General features: G+C 43.4%; 1 protein-coding gene across 1 annotated transcript in view; it reads right to left on the reverse strand.

The window, feature by feature from the left end:
* The window catches only part of RHOC (ras homolog family member C), a 45,383-nt gene extending 23,061 nt beyond the window's left edge, over positions 1-22,322 (reverse strand). The window contains exon 1 of the mRNA XM_066600051.1: positions 22,168-22,322. The gene's annotated coding sequence lies outside the window, so the exon portion shown is untranslated. The remainder of the gene's footprint in view (positions 1-22,167) is intronic.
* Between the last annotated feature and the right edge of the window lie 1,118 nt (positions 22,323-23,440).

The raw sequence follows: 23,440 nt of genomic DNA on the forward strand, positions 1-23,440 counted from the left end.
TCGCTTCACTTAAGGTCCCACAGAAGGTGCCGCTACTACAGACCCAGGCACTACTGCAGCATGGACAAGGGTCAGGAGCACTACTCTGTAGTTTTAGTTTTCTGCTGACAACTAGCGGTCCGGCTTCTCCACGAAGCTGGGCAGCACTGTCTACAGTCCTCAGGGCTCACTCCTGCGACTCCTCAGCACTTCTCTACCCCTCAGCTACATCAGGCAGCAGCTGCTTTCACTGCACTCCTGTTCCACAGCAAAAATTGTCCCTTTAATGGTCAGGCATCAGCCAATCGGCAAGAGTCTATGCTCACAATTTGGAGTAAACTATGGCATGCCTTTGGCAGTTAGTCTCTGTGGCAACCTTAATTTTTTTTAGGGCGAGTTTCTTCTCTAGACAGATCCCACAAGTATGGAAATAGCCAAGTTCAGGGAAAACGCCCACACGTGGTAGAAGACTACATTGCTTTGTCAGTATACAAAGCAATGTAGGTTTACACAATGTAATTCCTGTATCTCCCTATTCCGGAAGGGCATTCCGTTTTGTACAGTCAAAGCTGTATCATTTCCAGCACGATGAGTCAAATAGTTTCAGAGGCGTAATTAGAATATCCACTCCAAGCGTGCACATCCTGAATGTGGGGGCTATACGGGGGGGGGGGATTTTCATATTCTATTCCACTCATCCTGCCTCATACAAAAACAATGGTCCACAATGCTCCATGACTTACAAATCTCCAGCAGGTGGGATGGTGGGAGGTAAAGCAGCAAAATGACAGTGTCTTGCAGCAAAGTCATATCATTAGACATTGCCATGTATGAAGCAAACATGGTCAGACTACATGTTATATAACAGAGGTCCTATACATCTATCCAGTTTACATCTGATGTGTGGAATACAAGTACACTAGAGAAAACAAGACAACATTTTGGACATGCATGGGCAGGTAGGAAGAACTAGAAAGGAGACAGACTTCTTCAGTCTAGATACCTCCAAGTGCACAAAACTGGAGAGTTACAGGAAGCTGGAAACCCTCCGTGAAAACAAAGCGTTTACACGCCCCAGCTTGTATTCAGAATTAAGAATGCATGCTTTGTGTGTAAGAGAATGTAGGTAGGATAATTGCATGAAACTATTTTAGTTACCTGGTGGATGTAAAAGCTTTATTGAAAGCAAAGTTGTGTCCCGAGATTCTCTATGAAGTGCGTAATTTCCCCCAGCAGTTGGCAATGTTGTAGAGATGGAGATACTCTACTGCCAACCAACCAGTGTTGCATCAAATGGTTATTGGTTCCCTGGAAGAAACCTCATGGGTGACATTTATCAGAAAAGACGCCCTAGCTTTTTTTTTGGGTGCCTCCTCACCATGATTAGGTTGCCAATGGGCAAAGCTCTTTTCCTTTGGCTTCAGGACAGAAGAATTCTATCCTGGGACAAGAGGAAGTGTGGGATATTACCTGCAGTACGTCTGATCTGTGGATTCCATGTCCTGTCTTCAGACACCCAAAATAGCCATTACAATCTTCAGTCTACCTAATTCCCCACAGTGCATTGATAGTGTTACACTACTAATATACTATAACTGCTCTGTGATTGGTCAATACTGAACTGGTGAAAAGCTCTAGCCAATTAAGGCAATGTACATGAAGTAGTTAGAAAATGTCGTAGCAGTCTTGTATGGCCAAAAACAGGACCTGAAATCGGTGATCAGAGGGACAGCAACTGCAGTCCCAAAGCCAGGTGGTCTCTAAACACGAGATGCCACTATTGAGTACAGAATTTTAGGAGGGTTTCTGCCATTAAAGCCGGAGGTCGGCAGTCAGTCACGGCTCCGATGCTTATTCAATCAACCTTACTTAAATGTACATCACGTAGATAAGGTGATCTAGGGCAACGAACCTTAAAACCACCAATAGGATTATCTTAGGACAATGGCTCCTGTCTAAGAGTGGCATATTAGACAGCAAGCAATGAGTGAATTCTTGAAGATTATGTATTGGAAAAAATGGGCAAGCGGATAGTTCTGAGTGAATTGAATAAAAATGAAAATTTTGATGCTAGATGACCATCAGAATTTCCAAAACAGCAAGTTTTGGGGGGTGTTCTCAGTACGTAGTTCAGATTATAAATTCCATCTGCTGGTATTCCCACTGAAATTAACAGTAAAGCAGTGCATATGCTCAGCTGCCACTTCATATAGAGAAGAGGACAGAGGAACTGAACTGGATGGACATATGTCTTTTTTGGCCTTACATACCATGTTCAAAACAGAAAATGCAAATGATTTTAGTCCCTTTAACTAGATAACTTCACCCATAATCACCCCTGCAAGGCACTGGAGATTGAACACAACAAATATATGTATATAAGTGTCAGGGCACAAATCCGCAACCTCCTGCACTCTAGTCGACAGCTCTCTCCACTAGGCCATCTATGTCTTGGACAGTTCCTTTGCTGAAACCTAACCTTGTTCTATATATCTCCTGATCTAGTTCCTGTCTGTCGTTGCCCCGCCCTCTGCTCATTGGGACTCTAAAAAAAGCCTGGCCCTGCGACTCCCTCCTTGCATGATTATTCTGCTTCACAACATTGTTTGGTCAAGCTCCATGTTACCTGCTCCTCCACTATTTCTGCAAGACCACCCACTAACAACTCCTGGCTTCCATCTGACTACGCTTTCCATCTCTTCATTGTACTGCAACAGTGACTACCTGCTGACAACCTCCAGCTTCTTTCTGACCACTCTCCAGTCCTGCACAGCTACTATCGAGCACCGGTAAGACATTACAACAAGAATGTAATCCCCCTATACCCCCCTCAGCACAGTATATTAACCTCAAGGAAAAAAACATTGCTACAATGTATAAGCTCTAAGACCCTTACAACTTGATATCAACACAAATAAGCAGTTTTAACAGATTAAGTCACACACTTAGAACACCATTTGAAATCAACCATACCTTGCAAGCCCACACACTTGCTCTTTTGTTTGCTTTAAGTAGTTCTCAGCAGCAACTCCTCCAATGAATCCTTTGTTTGGAAAGCACAAACTAACCCAAATGAAAATAAAATTGCTTGCCTAAGGAACATTTATAGCAATTTAAAGGGGTTGTCTCGCGAAAGCAAGTGGGGTTATACACTTCTGTATGGCCATATTAATGCACTTTGTAATATACATCGTGCATTAAATATGAGCCATACAGAAGTTATTCACTTACCTGCTCCGTTGCTAGCGTCCCCGTCGCCATGGATCCGTCTAATTCTGATGTCTTCTTGCTTTTTTAGACGCGCTTGCGCTGTGCGGTCTTCTGCCTGGTGAATGGGGCCGCTCGTGCCGGAGAGCTGGTCACCGCGTCGTCATCGTAGCTCCGCCCCGTCACGTGTGCTGATTCCAGCCAATCAGGAGGCTGGAATCGGCAATGGACCGCACAGAGCCCATGGTGCACCATGGGAGAAGACCCGCGGTGCACCATAGGAGAAAATCGCAGTGCATCCCTGGGAAAGGACCGGCGGCCATCTTTGGGAGAAGATTTTTTAAAGTCCTTATTTCGTCGGATCGGTGAGTAGCAAGCGGTTTAAAAACCGCTTTAATTTGCTATTTTATGCCAGGGGGTGACAGGGGGAATGGGGTAAGGTAAAATTTTGAGGTTTGCCGCGAGACAACCCCTTTAACCCTTTCAAGATCCTGGAGTGTTTCAAACCAAAACTAAATCACTAGAGGACAAAGCCAGCAAACAGCAGCTCTCATCTTTTGGACATATAATACGAGCCAGCTCTCTCAAAACATTGATGCTCGGCACAAACAGTCGGTCACGAAGAAGAGGATGTCAAACATGATAGAACTGAAAGAAGTGATCAAAGATAGAGTATGGAGAAAGTTCATGCATAAAGTGACTGAAATGGACAATCAGTAAAGAGATGACCTTTATTCAAGGATCTCCATTAGTCAGGACATAACATTCCTCGCCAGGTTTCACCCTTGATTACAGCTCAGAATAGGAATTTAAGCCAACCCAGGACCCTTGGAAGAAAATGGGATTGTCCAAAGTGGACAAATCCTTAAAGTCACCAAATTGTAAATAAATATTGTATAGCTAGTTCCATCTTTGCAGGGTGACATCTCTACTTCCAATTTCATTTAACTATTTTGTGATAAGAAAAAAAAATGACTTAGTTCTTGGATAAAATGCTACCCTTTTGGGTTTACATTTGTTGTAACTCTAGATGTCAAGAAGAAGCGGAAACCATGGTTCGGCTATTGAACAGAGAAATTGACCACAACGGTCGCTGCTCACAACCTCCTCTATATCGCCCACTGGTGGCATGACGTGGCCTCTCCAGATAGCAAATTAGGACAGGTCACAAGACCCTGGTAGGTTCCCTGGAAAATAGCCTTGTGTTGGTAAAAATGTTATTGAACTTAAAACAACTGTCTAAGCACTTAGGAGGAGTGGGTTGCGAGTGTCAGGTTTGCCAGAGTCAGTACACACTGGCACAGAGTAAAACTAAGGAATAATTACCCTTTCCAATTCCTCAGTCCAGGCTCCGTTTAACAATCAAGGCCTGGGATATAACCTCCTGGATCCCCTTAGAGACCAAATCACAGCTCACAGCATACGGTATTCATTGCCTCCTACTACCCTGTTTCCCCGAAAATAAGATGCATCTTATATTAATTTTTGCTCCCAAATATGCGCTATGGCTTATTTTCAGGGGGTGTCTTATTTCGTCGCGGCAAATCCGTGTGTGGCCGCTAATCCCTCAATTGGCCATCTTTGTGGATGAAATTTTTCAGAAATCTCGTCCACATGGGACAGCAAATCTGTCACGGCAAAGCTGGGAGAAGCCAGTGTTGTGGTGCGGATTCACCGGCCACAGAAACGGAAAAGCGTGCAGCCTGGTCGCTTCAAAAAAAGTGGCTGAGTGCCGTGGGTTTTGAAGCAGCGCTTTCCCGGCGGAAATCTCGCTGTTTATCGCTGTGGCCAAACTGCGAGATTTCCGCAGGAAATACGCTCTGTGAGAACGCAGCCTGACGAATCACACACAGAGCCATACAAAAATAAGGGCTGTAAAGTAACGTACCTGTCTGCAGACAGAAGGTCCTGGACCACTTGTAAGCAGGGATGGTATTGCAGCTTCCGGCCACCAGGGGGAGCTCATCACAGCAGACATGTACAGCAGGAACAGAACGTACAGTATGGACTTTTCCAGCCAGCAAGGGGAGCTCACAACAGCACACTCGTACAGCACAGCAGGGACAGGATAACAGCAGACTGTCTGCAGATCTACCTATACATCTGGAGGCAGGCGACAACGGGGATGGCAGCAGGGGACGGGCCTCTTGACTTGCCTGCACACTTTACTATGCCTTACTATCAGGGGGTGCCTTATATTTGGGACTTCTGCAAATTTCAGGGGTTGCCTTATTCAGGGGGTGCCTTATTTTCGGAGAAACACGGTATGCAGCTCAATGTTTTGGCTGCTCCATCCACAGCTTCCACCTTTCATGAGATTACTCCTGTGCAACTCAGCTACCAAGTTCCAAAGGGTACAATCCTTAAAACAAGAGTCTACACAATAGCAGACTATTAACTCTGTGGTCTGATCCTACAGTTATGGGACAAAAAAAAAAAAAAGGTGTAGGGCTGCAAGAGTATAGGTTTGTAGCCTGCTACCATGAAGACACGTAGGAAATGTTTAATTACGACTAATGGCAGAAGCTCTTAAAGCAATACTCCAGTCCCTCGGGTCCAAGAAAAAGTTTTCTGGGCCTGAAGGCAGGGGAGAGACCGTACCTGAAATAGGTCATCTGTGACATTCTTTTACAGATTTGTTACTTTATCCGTTGTCCTGAATGGTACAACATACCTCTTACTATCCAGTGCACACTGAATCAGTAGCCTGAAACACTTCCCACTGCATTTAGACTGAACAACACTGCTCACATGAGCAGAGATGGCCAATTAGAGAAAAGGTGTAGCACAATGATACTTGTAGACACAACCAATGCATAATGTGAATAAGTTAGCGAGAAAAGAGCTGCGGCGGTCTAGGAAGACTGTGGAAGAATCTGAAAGCCTGCGGTTCTGCGTTAGAACACAGCCAATGGAGTTCATTGGGTGATATTATTCCCCTCCTAGGACAAAACTTTGTCCCAAGACTGGAGGATCGCTTAAATGCTAGCTATATTGCAACATTATTATGGTGTTCATTGCCTTGAAGTGGCTCAAAAGAAAAATAAAAACCTTCAATGCCCACTTTAGCTTAATGTGGTACATAAATTTCTTTAAAGTGTTTGTCCTATGTCTTAGACTGGTTAGGATCTGACACATGGAGTACCCAGCCAGGGGCTGGACTTAGCATGGTTTGGCCTATTTAAGACTGAACTGACTCCAGTTCTGGTATACGGCCACCACTTCACCATCAGGACTGGCGGTCATGCTACTTACTCTGTCTCCTCTATTGCATATCTTAGTAGGGGATTGTACCCTTTTGTTAGAAGATTAGATTAGAAAATCTGGGACTGTTGCAGCCGTAGGATTCCTTTGTATTGTGGGGATCCAGGACTATTGCAGCCAGATATCTGGGACCATCATAGCCATAGGGTTCCTATGTATTGTAATGATCCAGAACGATTGCAGGTTTAGGATTCCCGTGCATTGTAGGGATCCAGTAGTAGTAGCAGCGTCCATACCATTGGTTTTAGGCAGAAAAATTATCAGAGCATTTTTTCTGAACATCAGAGCATTACAATCCTGGCATGGCCCCTTAGACAGTGTTTCATGTCTGAGGGTATTGATTGGTAGGGGTGATATTTATATCAGGCTCCCCTCTCATGACATTAGACCTCTTGGTTCCTGATGAGTTGTGGGTCCAACTGAAACACGCCGAACCACCTTGTACCTCTTTCATTTAGTCGGTTTAAGTGGATCCCCCGCCCCTTTTTTTAAGGGAATCTGTCAACCAGGCTTTGAACTCTGACGTACTTTTTTCCCCAGAGGTCCTCAAAATTAGTTATCTCCTGCTCAGACTGAAGAATGTGATTCGGCCATTTCAGCAGGGTTAATCCATCAAACAGGAAAAATTCATATTAGGTCATTGCCCTAGGTTTGTTCTGGGTTCTGACAATACAATCTGATCTAGCTCTACTCTACATTAGAGGTTGAATCTAGGTCTGGGAGTAAAAAAAAAAAAAAAATGGGCAACCAGGATCGCATCTTGGGGATCTTTGGGTGTTCAGGTTGTCATTACTCATAAATTTTAAGAGGTGTGGGACTAACCCTTCAGTCTTTCCAGAATTGGAAGAAAAAATCCAGAAAAGATTGAAGTGTAGCCTACCTGGATACACGTTTGTGGTATCCTCTGTTTGTCTTGTTAGTCCATAGCCCAGAGTTTTGGAGTTATATCAATGAAGATTGGTTTTTTCGAGCACTTTCTGTGAAAGGACCACTAGGACTCCCACCAATCCCAAACATGGCACAACCACTAAGCGATCACAACATGGGCTTGTTACACATGTATCCAACTCAGTGATTTGCAAGATATCTTAGTCGTTTCTTTCGAAACAAAAAACTCTGTACAGGAATACCAAGAGGAATCTAGATAGGTGGGGCAAGAAGAGAGTGCAAACTTAGCATACCAGTTACAACATAGGTATACTCTTAAATCTCTGTGTAAATAGGTTTTTCATAACTTTATAGAACAATGCAAGGTTACTGGGAATGAAAAGCCACAAAGTACACAGAAAATAGACACATACCAAACGTAATTAAAAAATAGAAATAAGATGACTAGTAAGACATTGAGCTGCCCTCTGTCCAGTTATTAAAAAACAAATTCTCACATTTCTTAACAAAGGGTTGTTCAGTGGGTCGTTTAGCCCTCGTAGTAGATAAGCAACTCTCCACCCAACTCTGTTTCATAAGTAAAGTACCTAGGTGGTACTGTGGTTTACATAGACGCTACCCCACCTTTCCCCTCCCCCCAACCCCCCACCCACCTCCACTGATTTCAGGCACCTCAGAGGTTAAACCCTCACCGATTACATCTTTTTGTTATATCTTGTTGATAGTCTATTAATCCTCCTGGTGCAATGGCCTTTAATTATATATGATAAAGTTTGGCAGCAACGTCTATGGTCACCATTATAACCCACACAGGGACTGCTATTCTGGTTATTAAGGGCCCAGAATGTAAAGTGCACATAAATGTGGGGTTTATTGCACAGGAATTAACAGAAAACCAGCCACTTTAATTGGTGAATCAAGGATGTAAAATCCCCTGAATCCACATAATCTCATTAATAAGCACCACTATGGGCCATGCAGATATTGTGTTACCAGCATTCAGGATTCTGAAATAGAAAGTAAGATTTGCACACTAAAGCATATTGCCTTATGTATATATAGAAACTAAAATGTACTACATAAGAGGAAGAAAACAGATTTTTAATTAAAAATTAAAATTGCACAATCCTTTTATGGCGGCTTAATTACACAGTACGATTGCACTGGTTGAACCGGAGTTTAAGCGAGCCAACAAAGTAATCCATAGCATGGATTCATAGCACGTACTTATAATCTTGAAAGAGTTAGATTTACATAACTGGAGCACCGCCAAGCCAAAGTAAGCATTTACCGACCACAGTGAATGAGGCCCACATGCCTTTTTGTTTTCCCTTGGAGAAGCATGTAATTGTCCAACTGCATTTCAAAGGAAGTCCAATATTTCTTTAACCATTCTGTACAGAGGGAATATGCCTACATTTGAATTGTGCACAAGAGTAATGTATCTGGCACTGTATGCTGTCTGTGTAATCCCACCAATAGTACATGGCTCCAATATAACCTATTGGTTGAACTGGATGGATGTATGTCTTTTTTCAGCTTGTTACCTGCGACTTCGTCCGTGTGGAATTTGGATTTTTTTTAATCCCATCTGTGTTTTGCTGTATATTGAAAAGTAAAAAGTTGAAATAGTGAAAGGAATGTAACTGCAATCTACTATGTCAGCACAGTTCGGTAGGTTTTTGGTTTTGTCATGTTTTGCTAGGATATAAAGTTTTGTGGACTGTATATACACGAGCACGCCACATGCAGTTGCCCATGAGAAACATGTTTTTCTAAATGTACACCTGCTACCTTAAGTGTTTGCCCTTTAGCCTTATCGATAGCCATCACAAATGCCATTTCTAGGAGGGAATTGCAGCCTTTTGAAATGAAAAGTCAGAGCCGTTGGTATTATTGGAATGTGTGGAATTATAACACTTTCTCCTTTTGCTATTCCAGTCATAATAAGGTCTTACAATATTTCACCCCAAAATGTGTTAGTTGCAATCGTGTGCCGTTGAACAGTTCAAGAATACACATTAATAGGACCGGAACACCAACTTTAACCTCAATTTACGGGAAGACACTTCTGACAATTCCAAAGAGTTAAAGAACTCTGAAAGCTATGCTGTGATTGGTTGCTAGAGCTCAGCTTTGATTTCTTTCACAGCTGAGGTTGGTAGCTATTTGTTATACTGCTGAGGTAAAATAAAAGCTGCGCTGTGATTGGTTGCTGTGGGCAACAGTTTCTTTAAAATCTCAATCCACGTTAATGTGTCTTTCATTCAAGTCTTAATATCTGGCAACGCCGGGTATCCCTGCTAGCTTAATAATCGCATATCGTGACGACATGTCTGCCCTTTTGTGTTGGCATAGTTTATGATGTGCACTCCCTTCTCCTCCGCCATCACCAATTCTCTCATAGCACTACCTGGAGAACTAACTAAATTTTCGGGATAAAAAGTAGTCTATGTCCTCCCTTTAAGATGCAAGCTATCTCCCTGCCAAATTTCATCAACATCGCTTCAGCCGTGAAAAATTAACAGTTCCTTTCACATTTATAATATGAATATGGATTTACTATGTAATGTTCATGCTTTGTCCAATGCAAATTGCACTCGAGTTTCTCAGGTGCCGCCCACACAGCTACCGTAGTGTGCATCTAGCCTTCGGCTGATGCTGGCCTTCTTCAGTCTTTTCCCAGTCAGAAGAAAAATATGTTTATGTAATGAAAGTGTAGGCAGATATAGCTGAGAAACCCTATATAACATACAGCTACCTCATTTCTGTCAGGCACATTTTACATCTTTCCAGTAAAAGCTGAAAAAGAAGACATTACCAAGAAGCAGTAGTGGTAGCACAGTGGGCAAGGCAACAAGTTCCGTAAATTTTTAGTTTTTTTTTCTCAAGTTAATGGGGCAGAGTTTTACTACCAGCATGGACATGAATGGCACCGTGAGTAGGGACAAAAAATAAAAGCCGAAGGAAGATTCAAGGATAGTTCCTGCAGTAGTATTGGCAACCTTCAGAGACCACACCAAAACTTAAATATAGCCACAGACAACCACGTCCTATATGAGGCGTTCCAGCCAAGATTAATAGTGACATTGCAACATATTTAAGAATGGCTTTGAAGAACAACAGAAGCCCAATTGCCTATGCAGCAAAATTTTGAAGGGGTGCCTAACATTTTAAGTCGTTTTCCTATAGATGTCTATTTTTGTTCCTTATACATTAGGTGGGCACTAGAAAATCTATAGGGGGCTCAAAGCAATGCAATCTTTTTTTTTTTTTAATTTCTTCGGTATGTTCAAGTGTATTCTAGAACAGTTTGTGAAAATGAAATTCCATGAGGGACCTCTTTCCAAGCCTACATGTCATCTTCCAGGAAACGACCTAAAATCTGTTCTAAGTATAGATGAGGTGATAGCATTTTACAATACAACTTTACCTGGATAGAGGGGAAAAAAAAAACAAAAAAACTGTTGAATGGACTTGGAAGGACTTGTTGGTTGTTATGGAAACTTCTTGAGCTGGCTCTTAAATTTGTGAGTCACCTTCAGGATTTGACTAACAGCAGATGAATGTAGTCACACAGGAAATTTTTTTGTGTGTTTATATCGTTAGGGAAATCTGACCAGATTGCAGAACACAGAGCCACGGGCACTCCATGTGCTACAGCGTGGTGCCATCATTTGACACCCTATTCTGCTTCTAGGGGGGAATACTACAGTAATTGCAACTTGTGATATGGCATGCCACATTGCATATAAATCCACAAGGAATAAGGACCTGAAACTGAACAGCGAGGTACAATTTAGTCCCATAGAGTTCTATAGGGGGTCTCAAACATCTTCATGGTGCAGAATAGGGGGGTTGACACAAAAGATGATATACAGATGCAAAGTTCTTGCAGCTCTGTATTATGGAACAGTAGGTCCTCCCATGTGCCACCATTTAATGTGGGGTTATTTGCTGCACAGTATTAAGGCATTGCTTCTAGACAGGAACACCTATGTAAGGTTACATACAACGTTCATGTTGCATGTTTTGCCTTTTGGATTCTGCATGAAAGCAGAGACAAATGGCGGTATTATAGACCCCCTATAATTATAGGAGTGCCATATGATTACGTAGAACTTGGCGGTTGACCAACAGTCATGTGCAAGAGGCACAACTGAAACAAAACTAAGTTTCAATGCAATGTCTCCATTGTAGGATACCTCTTGGTGAAGATACTCGAAGAGGAATTTAGTTATCCTCCAAGATAAACGATCCCAGCAATTCTCCAGAACAATGCTGAGATGTTGGGCCTGTGAGGGAAAAAAAATAAAACAGACCGGCCCGGAGCTGCACAGCAGAGATGTTAAGTTAGAAGACAATGCTCACTTCAGGTTGTAGTCCATGAATGGAAGAGATGCATTTTTTAAGCAAAATATTTGACTTTTACACAAATGGATTCTATTAACCAGTTTCTAAATTAAAATCATGTTTTTTAACAAAGTCGGCATTATCATCACCTGCCTAGTCTGCGAGAAACTGTTGTGTTCCCAACAGAATTAGACCACTCACACGTGGCATTTTACTGCGATTTCGAGTGGCGTTTCTGAATGCATGGTACAGCATTTGACAGAGTTTTGAAAAAAAACACACCCCATCATTGTGGGGTGTTTGAAAATCGCAGCGTTTCAAGCACTGGTCTGCAAGGCCCCATTGAAATCAATAACAGCATTGTACTGTGGTTAGTGCAGCATGCTTCACCAATTGCGGTAAAAAGCAGTGAATGCGAGGGTCGTTTATAATCGAGCTAAGGCAAAAAAATAAGCTGCAAAGGAGAGAAGGGTCAACCACACGAGAACTACTGTATCGGTGAAGGGCGGCCGCACGGTCACACAATTTTTTTTTGATGCTGCAACTCATTTTAGTTTTATAGCATTCCCAATCCTGGCAAACACAAGTCATGGTAAAGGGAGCAGTCAAGGTGAACCACTAAAAAAGAAGGATGCCACATGCTTTCAGCGGAGGTCTCCTTTTAATATACACATTCCACAGTGTTGATCCAAATGGATGAGAGATGGTTATTTGGAGCCATCAATAGAAAAAATAAAATATGGCATGTTTTATCTTTTCACGTTCCTCGGAATGAATCGCCCATTGTTTTCAGTGGGAGAGTAAAACATCGTACAGCGTGCACAGGAGTGCAGTGTGAGGTTTCCCATTGAAAGCAATGGGAAACACTTGCCGATCCTTTAACACGCCTGAAAGCCACGACAGAGGATCGCTACTTCACAGAAGCGATGGGAGGAGTTCTTGCCAGAAAAACATCTTGCATTGGCATGCAAGACGCACGCTGGCAAGTCCGATATTGGGCCGAGTTGTAGGTAACCTTAGTGGAAGGAAAATAAACTGACGTTTGCATGGACAGCATCGTGATTAACACTTTACTTATATTGCTGGAGCCCTGGGTTCAAATCTGACCACAAAGATCTGTATGGAGTTTGTATGTTCTCCCTGGGTTTCCTCCCACACTCCAAAAACATACTAACAGGTGAAGTTGGATTGTAAGTCCCACATGGATGACAATTGTTAAAGTGCTTCAGGATATGCATGCTATAAAGGAGCACATGTTTTTCTGTCACTAAGGTTTCCCCTTTTACAAAAGCAAATTACTTTCAAAAAATGGGATGGCAAGACTAGCTGTGAAAGTTAGCTGTAACTAGGCTGTTCTTCACCCGAGACAGAGATTCGGTTTGGTAGCCATGTCTCCCAATACCTTGGCAAAGGCCAGAGTGGCTTGTCTATGATGGGACTTGGTAAGGTCCTTGTTTGGACACATTTCTTGCTCTCGAGAACTCCGGCTTAAGCAATAACATGGCTGGGGACAAGAAAGTACTTGTGAAACATTGTGCCCAAATAAGCGCTAATAGGTGGGGTTTTAGCTAAATATATATTATATTGCATTACTCATTCACTACAAAGTGCCTTTTATGATGAATCCAAGCTATTCATGCATGATTGCACTATTAATTGAACAGATGAATTTACCGTTTAGTTTCATTAGATAACTAGTTTCTATACTGTTCAAAGGGATCCAACACAAAAACACTATACTGGTGTTCTGTAACAAACAGACCTAGAGGGGAGGGGGGAGTCACAAAAACAATTTTTCGCTCTATACACAGTATGTCAACCAGATATTAGACTATATGCATTCTACTGAAGGATATTGGAGGCTTCACATTTATGAATGCACAATCACTCGGAAATAAACAAATTTAGAGGCTTTTGCTTAATGCAAAAGCTTCATTCAAAGAGCCAAGTGGAGAGCTAAAAGCACTATGAAGAGTTCAACATGGTTGTAGTTAATTGAAAATATGCTTCGACGTTAAATACACAGAGGGCTTGTGCGTGGCACGGTTGACAGACATTGCAATACCATGCAAAACTAATACAGGAAGTTTATACCCGTTTCAGGACCAGAGGGTGTGGTGTACGACATAGGAATCCTCTTTGGCGATTTAGGAGTCCTGCACCTTCCTCTTGTGCCAATACAGGAGGAGTTTTTCCTGCAGATGGCGAATGGGTTCTTTTCACCAATAAATTCATATAAGAAGGGAGCAATATGATGGTCACCGCATAAAATATCACACCGGAATGGAGGAGAGTCACTTAAACCAATCAACAGTTTTGCATCACATAACTCGCTGGCTATGTCTACCCAATATGAAAAAACGAGTAAGGAAACGGACAGCGGCTGGATGGATCTGATGTAAACACTGAGAATTCCTGCATCCTCTTATAATCAACCGAAGTAGGAGAGCAGCACATGCACGAAAAGCGAGAACCCCCAAAATACCAGTGCGCTTCACATAAGAACAAACTGATAGTCAGGGTACTCACTCTGAAAGAGGGAGGTTCCCCAATGTGAATACAGGGGAAATCCCTCCACCCTTAGGGTCCCAGATGGCCAGTAAATCACTAGAAGATCTCCTAGAAGATCAAGCTTGATCAATTTAGTGGTCGAAACGTGTTGCATCAATATCCTTATTGCTCTCAGGAGGGATTACCTGTGTACTCTGTTACTGTGGAGTAAAGAAGATTCTACTTCCTCCAGGTGAGATCGTATATTTCCACGAAGGGAAATACGAGCCATCTGGGACCCTCAGGGTGGAGGCATTCCATGCGCAGTACAGAATAGGGCGTGACGTTGCTAGGCGATGACGCGGATCTCGCAACCTTTCTGCAATAATTTTTGCGGAAGGGCCATGGGACGGACGGTTTATTGACTTCAATGGAAGCCATCCATCTGGAGCACGCACAAAAATCACAGCGTGCTATGCTGCGGAATCCAGAGTGGGGTGGGGTGGGGGGGGGGGGGGGAGGAGATAAACACATTAAGGTTTCACAGTTAAGTCAAACTTTTCCAGCACCCACATCTTTGCAAGCCTTCTAAATGAGACCCCCATTTACAGATTGTACAATTGTATAAATAGGGGTGCTAAGGCTACTAACTACAGTACATGTCTCCTGTCCTAGAGAGGAGTGACTGATGAGGCATCCTGAGCGCTAACACGCCATTCTGCCTTGATCAGGGCATTTATATACATGGATAGAGGAGCGGATAGAGGAGCAGACCATCTTTTTCTAGGATGAAGGAAAGTCTAGCTAGGACTCTGCACAGCCAAATGGTCATGTCAGACCCAAGAGACACTTGTGTTATATATGGAAGAGGAGGTGTGGTGCGACATCGATCCAGGACAGCCAAGTCCGGAGGAACCAGATAAACCACCTGCACCTCATCTTCATTAAAACTATGAAACTGCATGACTTATTTAAGTCATATCAACTAGGTGAACACGTAGATTGAAATCCTTGTATTCATCAACAAGTGCAAACCTGAGGCAAAAGAAACAAAATCGGTTTTCATGGGTAGCAGCATGAACCTTAGGCCTCATGCCCACGGTTGTGATGGACTCCGCCAGCGCAATATACCAGCGAAGTCTGTGACGACACCCCCCAAAGACCCCATACTCACCTCTCCGGATCCGCCGTGTGCGTCCCGACTGCTGAGCCGGCGTTCATGCGCCGTACAGCACGTGACACGCCAGCAGTGCGTGATGATATGGCCGGTGGAGGGCGAGGACACGTCATCACGTGATACTTCCGCTGTGCTCACAGTGGAAGTATAGTGCGACGACCAGCTTCCATTGACTACAATGAAGCCAGCTGCGTGTTTTTCCACGGCAATTAGAGTATGCCGCTGTTCCTTTCACGCTGCGGAATTCTGCAGTAGAATTCCGTACCATGAACATTGAGCTGTCAGGTCAAAAAAAAAAAAAAACAATAGCTGTGGCATCATGCTGTGGTGCAGGGTTCTCAAACCTGGTTTACAGCAATAGATCTGTCAGTGCAGGGGAAGCCTAGAGCAGCGGCAGGGATGAGGGGCCAGGACCCGCACAGCAGCTGCTAGGTGAGTATTGCTTCCCCCCCCCCCCCTCTATTGTAGGTAGGACTGATTTTTGGGGTAGGGCTTATATTGCAAGCCCTACTCCCGAAAATCGATGTGCCGTTAACGCTGTCAAAAACGCGGCACCAAGTTTTGTCGCGTTTTCAGCAGTGCTAAAACCACTGCCCATTTCAATGGGCGAAACAGGGCTGAAAACGTCCAAAGATAGAACATGCATCGCTATCAAAGCGCAGTGTTGAAGACGCTGCGTTTTCAGCCTTGTGTAAGCAGCCCCATTGAGATGAATGGGTGCATTGTACAGCGTTTAGCACAGGGCTGAAAATGAGGCACTAAATGCTGTACAAAAACTGTGTGAGGGAGGCCTTAGGGCTCTTCTACACTGGTGATAGATTTTCCTGCGATGCAAGACTGAGTGAAAACGAATGATTTTGAAACCCACGATTTTCAATGGTTTCATTCTCATTTCCGATGTTTTAAGTGTGGAAGAGCCCTTATTTATCCATCAACGTAGCTGTCAGCGACATCCTGTAGTTTCTATTGGAACCATTTTGGAGTACATATGAATCTGGGTGACCCCCAGATGCAAAACCTATTGTCTTTAATTTTTTTAATGATTAATAAAAGTTTTTTTTAATCCCCGCAGAAGAAAAGAACTTGCAATGGTTTGATCGCTCCTGCAGTATAATGTAATAACATAGTATTACATTATACCACGAGCTGATAGGCAATCTGCAGTGACAGCCCTGGGGACTTTCAGAAGGCCCTGGTTGCCATGGCAACTGCAGGAGCCGTTTTGGACCCCCAGTCAATAGAGTTTTTAAATGCCACTGTCAGAAGTGACAGACATTTAGACGGTTAACAGCTCTCCAACCAAGATCACCTATTGACACCTCTGGGGCAAAGTTCTCTCCACTTAAATACATGTTTGAACTGAATCATTATTTGCAGTAGGGATTCATTGAAAGTTATACACCATTCGTCTCCTGCAGCTTCTACATATCACTGATTATAGACACTGCCGCTAAAGGCACTTTTACACGCAATGATTATTGCTCAAAATTTGTCCAAGCGGCCGAAAATGAGTGAGAACCGTTACATGTGAAGGCGGGCATCATACGCTTTTCGTTTGAACGATGGATTTTAGCTCATTTAAAATCCATCGTTCAGCCGCTGATGACTGAGCAAATACATTCCGTGTTTCTACTAGCCACGAGTGGTGGGTCTAAAACATGGAAGAGGGGCAAATTTTCCATTAGTTTTCTCCATGTATTTTTTAGTCTTGTTGCGATCTGCTAAGGTTTATTATTAGAGATGATCAAGTGTACTCGGCAAGGACAGATACTCGAGCGAGTATCGTTCTTTTCGAGTACCTGCCTGCTCGCCTGCAAAGATTTGGGTGCCGTCTCTCTCCCCGACTCACTCCCGCAACACAGCGCTCACCCCTGCCGGCACCCGAATCTTTGCGGGCGAGCAGGCACTCGGTAAGGACGATACTCGCTCGAGTATCTGTCCTTACCAAGTACGCTCGCTCATTTCTATTCATTATGTCATGCTTTCCATAATCACCAGATTTCTATAGTTAAGAAACAAAAAACTGCATTCTGCTGCCTGCACACAGCTGGATTTCCATTGCAGAATCTGGAGCCGGCGTCCGCCTCCAGGTCCTGCAGCAAATACCTTCCATAGCATGCTATGGAAAAGAGCTTTTTCCTGCACAGGAGTGGAAATCAATTCAGATTTTTTGCTTGCGAAGGAAAGAAATACATTTAAAAAACAAAACAAAATAAAAATCCCAACATGCGCTATGTTAGTGCAGTGTCCACATGGATGGCTTCTATCAAAGTCATTGAAAGCAGTCTGACCAATGGCCCGTCTGCAACAGGTCACGGATTCTGCGTTATTGCCTAGCAATGGCGTTGGAAAATCCGTGCTGTGGAAGCCAGACAGCGAGCCATACAGACCATATGCAGCACAAATAAGACAACCAGTATCGGGTGTGTGTTGGGGGGGGGGGGCGTAGGGTCAGATTCCGCTGTGGGATCCCGCATTTGGAATCTGACCCGGTTGTCTGCAGCCCAGTGTAATGATGTACAAGGTCCAACACTGATACAAAGTTAAGTCAAACAAAAGTACTTGTGGGTGCAAAGCACGGCTTGTGCTACATACAACATGGAGTGAACAAAGCAGCAAACATTACTACTACTCTTAGTGAACTTCATTAAAGCCACTTTAGCCACCATGCCTGCACAGAGAAAGATCAAGGTTTGCATTGGGAACTGAAGCAGTCACATGACATACAAAGAACTGCAACTAAAGTGGTAAATCAACAGTGAATGCTGAAGAAAAGTGGAGTACTATGCATTTATGGTTGTCCATTTCCACACCCTTTGACGACTTCTATGGGGACCTTTGGTGCAAAAAACCGCAGAAAGATGAAACATTCTATCTTTTTTTGCATGATTGTAATGTGCGCCAAAAAACGGAAATGTGAACAAACGCTTTGACATCAATGGGTTCTGTTCTCCGGATTTTATGTGCGCAAGTACGTCTGTGTGAAGCCAACTTAAGGGTCCATTTAGGCCGCTTTCACACCTCCATTAGGGCTCAGTTCAGGGTTTCTTTCTTTGCTCCGTTTTTGGCATATAGTAAGGCTTTAGACTGCTTCCGTTCTGTTAGGTTTCCGGTTTTTTTTGGATGGAAAAATAGCGCAGTCTGCAATATTTTTCCATCCAAAATGAAACAGAAAAAAACAAACGAAACCAGCCACAACGGAAGCAAGCAAAAGTGATTCTAGGAGGTCGCACATCGATTTGATTCCTATGTGGAGTGGTGAAGCATATTGTATGTAGACTAATCTGGAAATTAACAGGACTCCTGTTCCCTACTCCACCTGCTCTGTGGGAACGTGTGCGCAATTTCTTATGTTTTTTTATTTTTTATAAACACATAGTTTATCAATCATTCTAATTCATGTCTGCAGCTCAATAGTTGTAATATAATTGATTACCTGTGAAGTGATGACCATTACAGTCACAATAACCTGTTGAAGTATCACCACACTCAGTGGACACACACACACACAAAAAAAAGTCAAACACTGGACATTTATGGAATGTCCAGAAGTTCAGACAGTAGCAACAGTGGACATATAAACAAGAAGCAGGTATGAAAAGCAGAACGTGATCAGGAGGCACTGCCCCACGACAGGAAGCTCATGGCCACCAAACTGCTGCCAAATAGGCACGTTTTAGGCTCCTTTCACACAGGCAATAAACACTGCAGAATTTCCACTCTTGGAATCACTGTGGAAGTTCCAAAAGGATTCAAGTACAGGCAATGGAAGAGATTTCCAGAATCTCCTCCACACGGTGCAAAGATTTTCCAACAACAAATACACATACCGTGTATTTCTGCGGCAAAATGGGGTTGAGGAATTTAACCCTGGAAATACAAGGGTTAAATTTCACAACTGATCTGCAATTAAGAACACTGCCAAATCCGTACCTAAACTATGTAGATTTCCTGTGAAATTGCTGGCTGTATTCCGTTACGAAATGCCTTCGATTCTGCCCTGTGAGAAGGTACCCGTAGGTGTTTTTAAAACGTGGTCAACAGTGATTTTAATGCGCACCATCACTGCAATGGGTGATGCATGTTAAAGAGCGCTGCAAACGCACTAAAATAGAACAGCATTCGTTTAGCGCAACATTGGAAATGCAGCGCTATGCTTGTCTGAGAAGCCCCACTGAAATTAATGGAAGCTCAGAGCGGTTTTAGTGGGAGTTTCAAATGCTCGCTAAAACGCTGTTTAGAAAGAAAAAAAATATGATAGTGGCCTTATGGGTTTACAGCGCAATTGCTACAGGTTTTCTCCTGCTGAATGCCCGAAACCATTACACTGAAGGCGGCCATATTCCGAACTCTAAAGAAACACTTAGGATGGTTTCACATTTGCGGTGGGATTTCCGTTTTCCTTCTTTGTTCGGGGAGCAGGAAAAGGGAATCCTCACAGCTGAACTGTTTCATCTCTGGATGAAACCACACCGCGCCAGGACGACCCCATTGACTATAATGGGGCCACCAGCTTTCCGCCTAGCTGGCCGGCTCTTAGATAGAAGAAAAGAGGAAAAAAAAAAAAAAAGTGTTACATGCATCACTTTTCCTTCTGGTATTCGCAGCCAGATCTGTGACAGAACCTCCCCCGGGCCTTACAGTAAGTTCGCAGAAGAGAACCAAAACTACTAATACACCTGCCAGATAGCTTTAGAAATCAGAAGTGATGCAGTATGGATGACACATCATGAAAATGGCAGCAACCTATAAACACAACAAGATGGCAGTCACTGATATGAGCAACAATAATTGGCTCCACTATCCATGAGACGCCAGCTGACATACGTATAAATGCAACCATTCCTTGTTATGTACGTAAATTACATTCTCCAGCAGTTTGTCATTAACCTCCATTCAAACAGTTCAGTCACGGGACAATTCTACATCCTGGTTCCTCAGGGAAGATTGTTAGGCCTTCAAATACAAAAATAAGAATCTAGAAGCAGTAACTATGTAGTCTATGGGCTAGAGAGAACAACGTACATTGCTGGCGATATTCATATTTGTGACCTCTTTTCAGCAGAGACATTAAATACTATAGATGTATTTAAACTCTCTAGGCAAAATGTGAATATTCAGGTTTGCCTGTACATTGTCTCAAACTCATCTCATTCTTCATCAGGTGGGGCTTTGTTACTCAATTGGACTGTGAAACCTGGGTGTCCTAGTCACTACTGCAACTCTACCCACTAATACTAGGCCGCTGGTTACTTGAAAAAAAAAAAAAAAAATCTCAAAAGTTGGTACCAACCCACCATCGATGCAAAGTTTGGGATGGGTGGTGGGAAAGAAACTGTTAAAGGGCTATACCCATCTCAGGAACCGTTCCAATGCTCTGCAAGTGTGAAGTTGTTTGCGCTACCCAGAAGGCCTTCTACAAAAAGAAAGTAGAATGCAGTGGTAGCTGGTGGCCGAGTGCGACTGCGCATGCGCTCCAGAGATCCCAGTCACCCAGCACAGCATTTGCAGTCAGCAGTGCGCAAGCGCCGGCCATCTCAGCTCCACAGTTGAGGTGGTTGGTTCCCCTAGCAACGAGCAGTAAACAACCTGACAGAACACTGCAGCTTTTCAAGACAATGGAGCATTGTTTAAAATTGGCATATAATGGGCAAGTGCTTTACCTTCCCATTTACAGCACATAGGATTGGGGTTCCCAAGTTGGGACTATCCCCTTAGCTTTTGGTTATTTACACACACAGAGCCAAAAAGCAGAGCGTGATGGGTTATGTAGCAATAAATTAAATATAAAAAGTAGTTAGACGTATACCTAATAGTCCAATAATTACATATTGCACAAAGTTATAATGGAAGCTAAAAAACAGCAGAGGGAGGCAGAATCGTTCGCCTTACAATACAATCTCTCTGCATCATTAACCATTAAATGTGTAGACAATAAGGAGATCTAGGTGGCAAAACTTATTTAAACTGGTTTCCATGGAAACTGAGAGCTTCCCAAGCTGATAGTCTCTACAGAACAACTCACACCCTCATTCCTCCTGCTCTTTTACCACCCACTTCCCCACCCCTCTACCATCACCCTGGATGCCACCTCCATACAGGACACTCCTGTCCCTCTCTCCTCCACCACAAGGCAAACTGGTTTCAGATAAACACTAGTCTTTTCTTAAGGGTGTGTGTGTCACAGTCTATATACTGCTCCAAAGTGTCACATTGATCTGTGAAGCAGCAAGTGATTAAATAGATCAAAAAGAGCACAAAAAACATCAGATACATAACACATTTGTTAAACCATAATAAAAATATATATATATAAAAAAAAAAAAACAAACACACACAAAAAAAACAATTCTAAGTAGAAAGTGCAGGTAGTATATTTTATGCTACATACCTCGAACAATTCCCCATTAACAGTAGTGTAGATGTGAAGTCTCCTTGTTTACACATCGATACAATGTATCTATTATGTAAACACATTGTACACAGACACAATAACCTGTAGATACTAAGAAATAAATGCCAACTGCTACTCCTCCTGTAGGCACACCATTCTAAGATTTTACAATGAAACCTATAGAGAAAGGACCCACAAACTTGTATAAAGTAGATCCAGACTGAACACAGCAGCACAAGACATAAACAGCAGCAATGTCTAACAAATGAGTGTTGTGTAGACTTCATCTCCTCCTGTAGAGGTGTGGTACGTGCCCCTGTGGCTCAGCAGAGGTTAGATGACACTTGGCAGTCACCCCCTACTGTGGGGGCACAGGGGCTCTCACCTTAGTAAGACCCCAGCAGCAGCAGCTTACCTCCTGTGGAAGGACTGCAGTGTCTTGGGCTTGACTGTGTGAGCGGTGGAAGTGACAGGCAGCTCCCACTCCCTACTCTCTAGACTGCAGGCTTCACTGAAGGAAGGAGGGGCAGCTGTGTGCTAGAGGAAGAATTAAATCCTCCACCCCCTCAGGGTTCACCATGACATCATTGTCAAAGGATTGTGGGAGAGGAGGTTGAAAGGGAAAAAAGGCAGCTAATTAACCTGTGTGGCGCTGGAAATACTCCATGTAGGGATTGTACATTGTGCAAGGAGTCAGACAACTTCATATGTACTCCTACAAGGAGGGACTGCATGTACATGTGTGAGGACTGCTAGCATTTATTACCTGTAGATGGGTCCGCATTGCTCCACAGCGACCCTCCCACTCTTATTTGATTACGGTATAAAGCACACTACCCTTTGCTCAGTTTCATAGGAAGTCAATTAAAAAGCTTTAATCCCTGGAATAAAAAGATGCAAACCCTATCAATACCTTCACAGACATTTTTTATTATGTAAATGCAAAACTTTGTAATAGGACTTTATTAATTTTTTTCTCTGGTTCATTGTTTATACAGCTCCTATGCAAACCTATGTGTCTCCTTGGTAACGGGCAACAAACAAAACCATGGATAGTCTGATCCTGCAATCATACTGCCTCCCAGGGGCATAAATATAGGGATTGCAGAAGTAGCAGTTGCTCCCGGACCCTGGAGCTTTAGGGGCTCAAAGACCCCTCTATCATATAAGAAAGCACCAGTATTATAAATGGCACATGGATGGTTGGGGGGGGGGGGGGGGGGTCTACAGACTCTGCATTGGGGTCCCTATATCTAGCCTCTGCCTAATCTTTTAAGATTCTAGCAATGTCCCTGGCTTCTTAAGAGACCCAACAATGCAGAGAAAAGTTGGGGAGGGGGAGGGGGGGGATGCTGAACTTTTGCATCTGGACCCACAAGGCTTTAGTTTTGTCTCTGCTGCCTCCCAACATTCCCCTACTTCTTGGTAACCTACTGAATGCATGGTAGCATAAGGCTGGCTGCACATGGCCATGTCGGATTCCGCATGCGGGAGCCCACAATCTTCAGTGCTGTCACTGAAGCAAATGGAGCAACGGCGTGACTGCGCAACCTCTGCTCCATGCACTTGGAGATCCACACTCTCAGGTTTGGTGGGGTCTTGTGGATAGGGGATAACTTTAGAATTTGGTATTGGCATTGGATGGTTGTCCTATCTCAATGTTTCCTGGCTAAAATAAGAAATCCACG

Source organism: Eleutherodactylus coqui, chromosome 4, assembly GCF_035609145.1.
Source record: "Eleutherodactylus coqui strain aEleCoq1 chromosome 4, aEleCoq1.hap1, whole genome shotgun sequence".
Classification (NCBI taxonomy): Eukaryota; Metazoa; Chordata; class Amphibia; order Anura; family Eleutherodactylidae; genus Eleutherodactylus; species Eleutherodactylus coqui.